The sequence below is a fragment of the Sorghum bicolor genome, unplaced genomic scaffold (assembly GCF_000003195.3).
Source record: "Sorghum bicolor cultivar BTx623 unplaced genomic scaffold, Sorghum_bicolor_NCBIv3 super_22, whole genome shotgun sequence".
Lineage (NCBI taxonomy): Eukaryota > Viridiplantae > Streptophyta > Magnoliopsida > Poales > Poaceae > Sorghum > Sorghum bicolor.
The window spans coordinates 329,915-339,750 of NW_018396400.1; positions in this window are offsets into that span (position 1 = coordinate 329,915).

A 9,836-nucleotide genomic window follows, 5' to 3' on the forward strand; every position below is an offset into this window, starting at 1 on the left:
CCAACTGGACCGAAGCGAGATTCCATATGATACACTTCATCTAGTAGTTCCATTGGGTGCATCTACAGTTCCATCGGGTGTGTCCAAATTGATTTTTGAGCATATGGTATGTTCCATGCAAACCGTGCACCTATCTTGAATTAAGATAAGAACTATCTCCAAACAGACAGAACCAAGATTCCACATGAGCCTCTTCACCAAGGAGTACCATCGCGTGCGTCCAAAATAGTATCTTAGCCTATGGTGCATTAGGCACAATCCGTGTACGTATCTTGCACCGAAACTAACACTATCTCCAAAGAGATCGAAGTGAGATTCTATATGACACACGTCATCTAGGAGTTCTATTGGGTGCTTCCAAATATATTTCGAAGCATATGGTACGTTCGATGCAATTCGTGCACTTATCTTGCATCAAGATTAGCACTATCTCCAAACAAAGCAAACTGAGCTTCCACTTGAGCCCCTTTACCCAGGAGTATCATCGGGTGGATCCAAAATGGTTTCTTAGCCTATGATGCATTAGGCGCAAACTGTGTACCTATCTTGCACCAAAACTAACTCTGTCTCAGAACAGACCAAAGCGAGATTCTATATGACACATGTCATCTAGGAGTTCTATTGGGGTGCGTCTAAATGGATTTCTTAGCATATGGTATGTTCCATGCAAACCGTGCACCAATCTTGCATCAAGATTAGCACTATCTCCAAACAGATCGAAGCGACCTTCCACTTGAGCCTCTTCACCTAGGAGTACCATCAGGAACTTCCACAACGATTTCTGAGCCTATGGTGCACTGGCCACAAACCATGCAACTATCTTGCACCGAAACTAATACTATCTCCAACTTGACCGAAGCGAGATTCCATATGATACACTTCATCTAGTAGTTCCATTGGGTGCATCTACAGTTCCATCGGGTGTGTCCAAATTGATTTCTGAGCATATGGTATGTTCCATGCAAACCGTGCACCTATCTTGAATCAAGATAAGAACTATCTCCAAACAGACAGAACCAAGATTCCACATGAGCCTCTTCACCAAGGAGTACCATCGCGTTCGTCCAAAATAGTTTCTTAGCCTATGGTGCATTAGGCACAATCCGTGTACCTATCTTGCACCGAAACTAACACTATCTCCAAAGAGACCGAAGTGAGATTCTATATGACACACGTCATCTTGGAGTTCTATTGGGTGCTTCCAAATATATTTCGAAGCATACGGTACGTTCGATGCAATTCATGCACCTATCTTGCATCAAGATTAGCACTATCTCCAAACATAGCAAACTGAGCTTCCACTTGAGCCCCTTTACCCAGGAGTATCATCAGGTGCATCCAAAATGGTTTCTTAGCCTTTGATGCATTAGGCGCAAACTGTGTACCTATCTTGCACCAAAACTAACTCTGTCTCCAAACAGACCAAAGCGAGATTCTATATGACACATGTCATCTAGGAGTTCTATTGGGGTGCGTCTAAATGGATTTCTTAGCATATGGTATGTTCCATGCAAACCGTGCACCTATCTTGCATCAAGATTAGCACTATCTCCAAATAGATCGAACCGACCTTCCACTTGAGCCTCTTCACCTAGGAGTACCATCGGGAACTTCCACAACGATTTCTGAGCCTATGGTGCACTGGGCACAAACCATGCAACTATCTTGCACCGAAACTAATACTATTTCCAACTGGACCGAAGCGAGATTCCATATGATACACTTCATCTAGTAGTTCCATTGGGTGCATCTACAGTTCCATCGGGTGTGTCCAAATTGATTTATGAGCATATGGTATGTTCCATGCAAACTGTGCACCTATCTTGCATCAAGATTAGAACTATCTCCAAACAGACAGAACCAAGATTCCACATGAGCCTCGTCACCAAGGAGTACCATCGCGTGCGTCCAAAATAGTTTCTTAGCCTATGGTGCATTATGCACAAACCGTGTACGTATCTTGCACCGAAACTAACACTATCTCCAAAGAGATCGAAGTGAGATTCTATATGACACACGTCATCTAGGAGTTCTATTGGGTGCTTCCAAATATATTTCGAAGCATATGGTACGTTCGATGCAATTCGTGCACTTATCTTGCATCAAGATTAGCACTATCTCCAAACAAAGCAAACTGAGCTTCCACTTGAGCCCCTTTACCCAGGAGTATCATCGGGTGCATCCAAAATGGTTTCTTAGCCTATGATGCATTAGGCGCAAACTGTGTACCTATCTTGCACCAAAACTAACTCTGTCTCAGAACAGACCAAAGCGAGATTCTATATGACACATGTCATCTAGGAGTTCTATTGGGGTGCGTCTAAATGGATTTCTTAGCATATGGTATGTTCCATGCAAACCGTGCACCAATCTTGCATCAAGATTAGCACTATCTCCAAACAGATCGAAGCGACCTTCCACTTGAGCCTCTTCACCTAGGAGTACCATCGGGAACTTCCACAACGATTTCTGAGCCTATGGTGCACTGGGCACAAACCATGCAACTATCTTGCACCGAAACTAATACTATTTCCAACTGGACCGAAGCGAGATTCCATATGATACACTTCATCTAGTAGTTCCATTGGGTGCATCTACAGTTCCATCGGGTGTGTCCAAATTGATTTCTGAGCATATGGTATGTTCCATGCAAACCGTGCACCTATCTTGAATTAAGATAAGAACTATCTCCAAACAGACAGAACCAAGATTCCACATGAGCCTCTTCACCAAGGAGTACCATCGCGTGCGTCCAAAATAGTATCTTAGCCTATGGTGCATTAGGCACAATCCGTGTACCTATCTTGCACCGAAACTAACACTATCTCCAAAGAGACCGAAGTGAGATTCTATATGACACACGTCATCTAGGAGTTCTATTGGGTGCTTCCAAATATATTTCGAAGCATACGGTACGTTCGATGCAATTCATGCACCTATCTTGCATCAAGATTAGCACTATCTCCAAACATAGCAAACTGAGCTTCCACTTGAGCCCCTTTACCCAGGAGTATCATACGGTGCATCCAAAATGGTTTCTTAGCCTATGATGCATTAGGCGCAAACTGTGTACCTATCTTGCACCAAAACTAACTCTGACTCCAAACAGACCAAAGCGAGATTCTATATGACACATGTCATCTAGGAGTTCTATTGGGGTGCGTCTAAATGGATTTCTTAGCATATGGTATGTTCCATGCAAACCGTGCACCTATCTTGCATCAAGATTAGCACTATCTCCAAACAGATCGAACCGACCTTCCACTTGAGCCCCTTTACCCAGGAGTATCATCGGGTGCATCCAAAATGGTTTCTTAGCCTATGATGCATTAGGCGCAAACTGTGTACCTATCTTGCACCAAAACTAACTCTGTCTCGAAACAGTCCAAAGCGAGATTCTATATGACACATGTCATCTAGGAGTTCTATTGGGGTGCGTCCAAATGGATTTCTTTGCATATAGTATGTTCCACGCAAACCGTGCACCTATCTTGCATCAAGATTAGCAAGATCTCCAAACAGATAGAACTGACCTTCCACTTGAGCCTCTTCACCTAGGAGTACCATCGGGAACTTCCACAACGATTTCTGAGCCTATGGTGCACTGGGCACAAACCATGCCACTATCTTGCACCGAATCTAATACTATCTCCAACTGGACCGAAGCGAGATTCTATATGATACGCTTCATCTAGCAGTTCCATTGGGTGCATCTACAGTTCCTTCGGGTGTGTCCAAATTGATTTCTGAGCATATGGTATGTTCCATGCAAACTGTGCACCTATCTTGCATCAAGATTAGAACTATCTCCAAACAGACAGAACCAAGATTCCACATGAGCCTCGTCACCAAGGAGTACCATCGCGTGCGTCCAAAATAGTTTCTTAGCCTATGGTGCATTAGGCACAAACCGTGTACCTATCTTGCACCGAAACTAACACTATCTCCAAAGAGACCGAAGTGAGATTCTATATGACACACGTCATCTACGAGTTCTATTGGGTGCTTCCAAATATATTTCGAAGCATATGGTACGTTCGATGCAATTTGTGCACCTATCTTGCATCAAGATTAGCACTATCTCCAAACAAAGCAAACTGAGCTTCCACTTGAGCCCCTTTACCCAGGAGCATCATCGGGTGCATCCAAAATGGTTTCTTAGCCTATGATGCATTAGGCGCAAACTGTGTACCTATCTTGCACCAAAACTAACTCTGTCTCAGAACAGACCAAAGCGAGATTCTATATGACACGTGTCATCTAGGAGTTCTATTGGGGTGCGTCTAAATGGATTTCTTAGCATATGGTATGTTCCATGCAAACCGTGCACCTATCTTGCATCAAGATTTGCACTATCTCCAAACAGATCGAAGCGACCTTCCACTTGAGCCTCTTCACCTAGGAGTACCATCAGGAACTTCCACAACGATTTCTGAGCCTATGGTGCACTGGCCACAAACCATGCAACTATCTTGCACCGAAACTAATACTATCTCCAGCTGGACCGAAGCGAGATTCCATATGATACACTTCATCTAGTAGTTCCATTGGGTGCATCTACAGTTCCATCGGGTGTGTCCAAATTGATTTCTGAGCATATGGTATGTTCCATGCAAACCGTGCACCTATCTTGCATCAAGATTAGAACTATCTCCAAACAGACAGAACCAAGATTCCACAAGAGCCTCGTCACCAAGGAGTACCATCGCGTGCGTCCAAAATAGTTTCTTAGCCTATGGTGCATTAGGCACAAACCGTGTACCTATCTTGCACCGAAACTAACACTATCTCCAAAGAGACCAAAGTGAGATTCTATATGACACACGTCATCTAGGAGTTCTATTGGGTGCTTCCAAATATATTTCTAAGCATATGGTACATTCGATGCAATTCGTGCACCTATCTTGCATCAAGATTAGGACTATCTCCAAACAAAGCAACCTGAGCTTCCAGTTGAGCCCCTTTACCCAGGAGTATCATCGGGTGGATCCAAAATTGTTTCTTAGCCTATGATGCATTAGGCGCAAACTGTGTACCTATCTTGCACCAAAACTAACTCTGTCTCCAAACAGACCAAAGCGAGATTCTGTATGGCACATGTCATCTAGGAGTTCTATTGGGGTGCGTCCAAATGGATTTTTTGCATATGGTATATTCCATGCAAACCGTGCACATATCTTGCATCAAGATTAGCACGATCTCCAAACAGATCAAACCGACCTTCCACTTGAGCCTCTTCACCTAGGAGTACCATCGGGAACTTCCACCACGATTTCTGAGCCTATGGTGCACTGGGCACGAACCATGCAACTATATTTCACCGAAACTAATACTATCTCCAACTGGACCGAAGCGAGATTCCATATGATCCACTTCATCTAGTAGTTCCATTGTGTGCATCTACAGTTCCATCGGGTGTGTTCAAATTGATTTCTGAGCATATGGTATGTTCCATGCAAACCGTGCACCTATCTTGCATCAAGATTAGAACTATCTCCAAACAGACAGAACCAAGATTCCACATGAGCCTCGTCACCAAGGAGTTCCATCGCGTGCGTCCAAAATAGTTTCTTAGCCTATGGTGCATTAGGCACAAACCGTGTACCTATCTTGCACCGAAACTAACACTATCTCCAAAGAGACCGAAGTGAGATTCTATATGACACACGTCATCTAGGAGTTCTATTGGGTGCTTCCAAATATATTTCGAAGCATATGGTACGTTCGATGCAATTTGTGCACCTATCTTGCATCAAGATTAGGACTATCTCCAAACAAAGCAACCTGAGCTTCCAGTTGAGCCCCTTTACCCAGGAGCATCATCGGGTGGATCCAAAATTGTTTCTTAGCCTATGATGCATTAGGCGCAAACTGTGTACCTATCTTGCACCAAAACTAACTCTGTCTCCAAACAGACCAAAGCGAGATTCTATATGACACATGTCATCTAGGAGTTCTATTGGGGTGCGTCTAAATGGATTTCTTAGCATATGGTATGTTCCATGCAAACCGTGCACCTATCTTGCATCAAGATTAGCACTATCTCCAAACAGATCGAACTGACCTTCCACTTGAGCCTCTTCACCTAGGAGTACCATCGGGAACTTCCACAACAATTTCTGAGCCTATGGTGCACTGGGCACAAACCATGCAACTATCTTGCACCGAAACTAATACTATCTCCAACTGGACCGAAGCGAGATTCCATATGATACACTTCATCTAGTAGTTCCATCGGGTGCATCTACAGTTCCATCGGGTGTGTCCAAATTGATTTTTGAGCATATGGTATGTTCCATGCAAACCGTGCACCTATCTTGCATCAAGATTAGAACTATCTCCAAGCAGACAGAACCAAGATTCCACATGAGCCTCTTCACCAAGGAGTACCATCGCGTGCGTCCAAAATAGTTTCTTAGCCTATGGTGCATTAGGCACAAACCGTGTACCTATCTTGCACCGAAACTAACACTATCTCCAAAGAGACCGAAGTGAGATTCTATATGACACACGTCATCTAGGAGTTCTATTGGGTGCTTCCAAATATATTTTGAAGCATATGGTACGTTCGATGCAATTCATGCACCTATCTTGCATCAAGATTAGCACTATCTCCAAACATAGCAAACTTGAGCCCCTTTACCCAGGAGTATCATCGGGTGGATCCAAAATGGTTTCTTAGCCTATGATGCATTAGGCGCAAACTGTGTACCTATCTTGCACCAAAACTAACTCTGTCTCCAAACAGACCAAAGCGAGATTCTATATGACACATGTCATCTAGGAGTTCTATTGGGGTGCGTCTAAATGGATTTCTTAGCATATGGTATGTTCCATGCAAACCGTGCACCTATCTTGCATCAAGATTAGCACTATCTCCAAACAGATCGAACCGACCTTCCACTTGAGCCTCTTCACCTAGGAGTACCATCGGGAACTTCCACAACGATTTCTGAGCCTATGGTGCACTGGGCACAAACCATGCAACTATCTTGCACCGAAACTAATACTATCTCCAACTGGACCGAAGCGAGATTCAATATGATACACTTCATCTAGTAGTTCCATCGGGTGCATCTACAGTTCCATCAGGTGTGTCCAAATTGATTTATGAGCATATGGTATGTTCCATGCAAACTGTGCACCTATCTTGCATCAAGATTAGAACTATCTCCAAACAGACAGAACCAAGATTCCACATGAGCCTCGTCACCAAGGAGTACCATCGCGTGCGTCCAAAATAGTTTCTTAGCCTATGGTGCATTATGCACAAACCGTGTACGTATCTTGCACCGAAACTAACACTATCTCCAAAGAGACCGAAGTGAGATTCTATATGACACACGTCATCTAGGAGTTCTATTGGGTGCTTCCAAATATATTTCGAAGCATATGGTACGTTCGATGCAATTCATGCACCTATCTTGCATCAAGATTAGCACTATCTCCAAACATAGCAAACTGAGCTTCCACTTGAGCCCCTTTACCCAGGAGTATCATACGGTGCATCCAAAATGGTTTCTTAGCCTATGATGCATTAGGCGCAAACTGTGTACCTATCTTGCACCATAACTAACTCTGACTCCAAACAGACCAAAGCGAGATTCTATACAACACATGTCTTCTAGGAGTTCTATTGGGGTGCGTCTAAATGGATTTCTTAGCATATGGTATGTTCCATGCAAACCGTGCACCTATCTTGCATCAAGATTAGCACTATCTCCAAACAGATCGAACCGACCTTCCACTTGAGCCTCTTCACCTAGGAGTACCATCAGGAACTTCCACAACGATTTCTAAGCCTATGGTGCACTGGGCACGAACCATGCAACTATATTTCACCGAAACTAATACTATCTCCAACTGGACCGAAGCGAGATTCCATATGATCCACTTCATCTAGTAGTTCCATTGTGTGCATCTACAGTTCCATCGGGTGTGTTCAAATTGATTTCTGAGCATATGGTATGTTCCATGCAAACCGTGCACCTATCTTGCATCAAGATTAGAACTATCTCCAAACAGACAGAACCAAGATTCCACATGAGCCTCGTCACCAAGGAGTTCCATTGCGTGCGTCCAAAATAGTTTCTTAGCCTATGGTGCATTAGGCACAAACCGTGTACCTATCTTGCACCGAAACTAACACTATCTCCAAAGAGACTGAAGTGAGATTCTATATGACACACGTCATCTACGAGTTCTATTGGGTGCTTCCAAATATATTTCGAAGCATATGGTACGTTCGATGCAATTTGTGCACCTATCTTGCATCAAGATTAGCACTATCTCCAAACAAAGCAAACTGAGCTTCCACTTGAGTCCCTTTACCCAGGAGCATCATCGGGTGGATCCAAAATGGTTTCTTAGCCTATGATGCATTAGGCGCAAACTGTGTACCTATCTTGCACCATAACTAACTCTGTCTCCAAACAGACCAAAGCGAGATTCTGTATGACACATGTCATCTAGGAGTTCTATTGGGGTGTGTCCAAATGGATTTCTTTGCATATGGTATGTTCCATGCAAACCGTGCACCTATCTTGCATCAAGATTAGCACGATCTCCTAACAGATCGAACCGACCTTCCACTTGAGCCTCTTCACCTAGGAGTACCATCGGGAACTTCCACAACAATTTCTGAGCATATGGTGCACTGGGCACAAACCATGCAACTATCTTTCACCGAAACTAATACTATCTCCAACTAGACCGAAGCGAGATTCCATATGATACACTTCATCTAGTAGTTCCATTGGGTGCATCTACAGTTCCATCGGGTGGGTCCAAATTGATTTTTGAGCATATGGTATGTTCCATGCAAACCGTGCACCTATCTTGCATCAAGATTAGAACTATCTCCAAACAGACAGAACCAAGATTCCACAAGAGCCTCGTCACCAAGGAGTACCATCGCGTGCGTCCAAAATAGTTTCTTAGCCTATGGTGCATTAGGCACAAACCGTGTACCTATCTTGCACCGAAACTAAAACTATCTCCAAAGAGACCAAAGTGAGATTCTATATGACACACGTCATCTAGGAGTTCTATTGGGTGCTTCCAAATATATTTCTAAGCATATGGTACATTCGATGCAATTCGTGCACCTATCTTGCATCAAGATTAGGACTATCTCCAAACAAAGCAAACTGAGCTTCCAGTTGAGCCCCTTTACCCAGGAGTATCATCGGGTGGATCCAAAATTGTTTCTTAGCCTATGATGCATTAGGCGCAAACTGTGTACCTATCTTGCACCAAAACTAACTCTGTCTCCAAACAGACCAAAGCGAGATTCTGTATGGCACATGTCATCTAGGAGTTCTATTGGGGTGCGTCCAAATGGATTTCTTTGCATATGGTATATTCCATGCAAACCGTGCACATATCTTGCATCAAGATTAGCACGATCTCCAAACAGATCAAACCGACCTTCCACTTGAGCCTCTTCACCTAGGAGTACCATCGGGAACTTCCACCACGATTTCTGAGCCTATGGTGCACTGGGCACGAACCATGCAACTATATTTCACCGAAACTAATACTATCTCCAACTGGACCGAAGCGAGATTCCATATGATCCACTTCATCTAGTAGTTCCATTGTGTGCATCTACAGTTCCATCGGGTGTGTTCAAATTGATTTCTGAGCATATGGTATGTTCCATGCGAACCGTGCACCTATCTTGCATCAAGATTAGAACTATCTCCAAACAGACAGAACCAAGATTCCACATGAGCCTCGTCACCAAGGAGTTCCATCGCGTGCGTCCAAAATAGTTTCTTAGCCTATGGTGCATTAGGCACAAACCGTGTACCTATCTTGCACCGAAACTAACA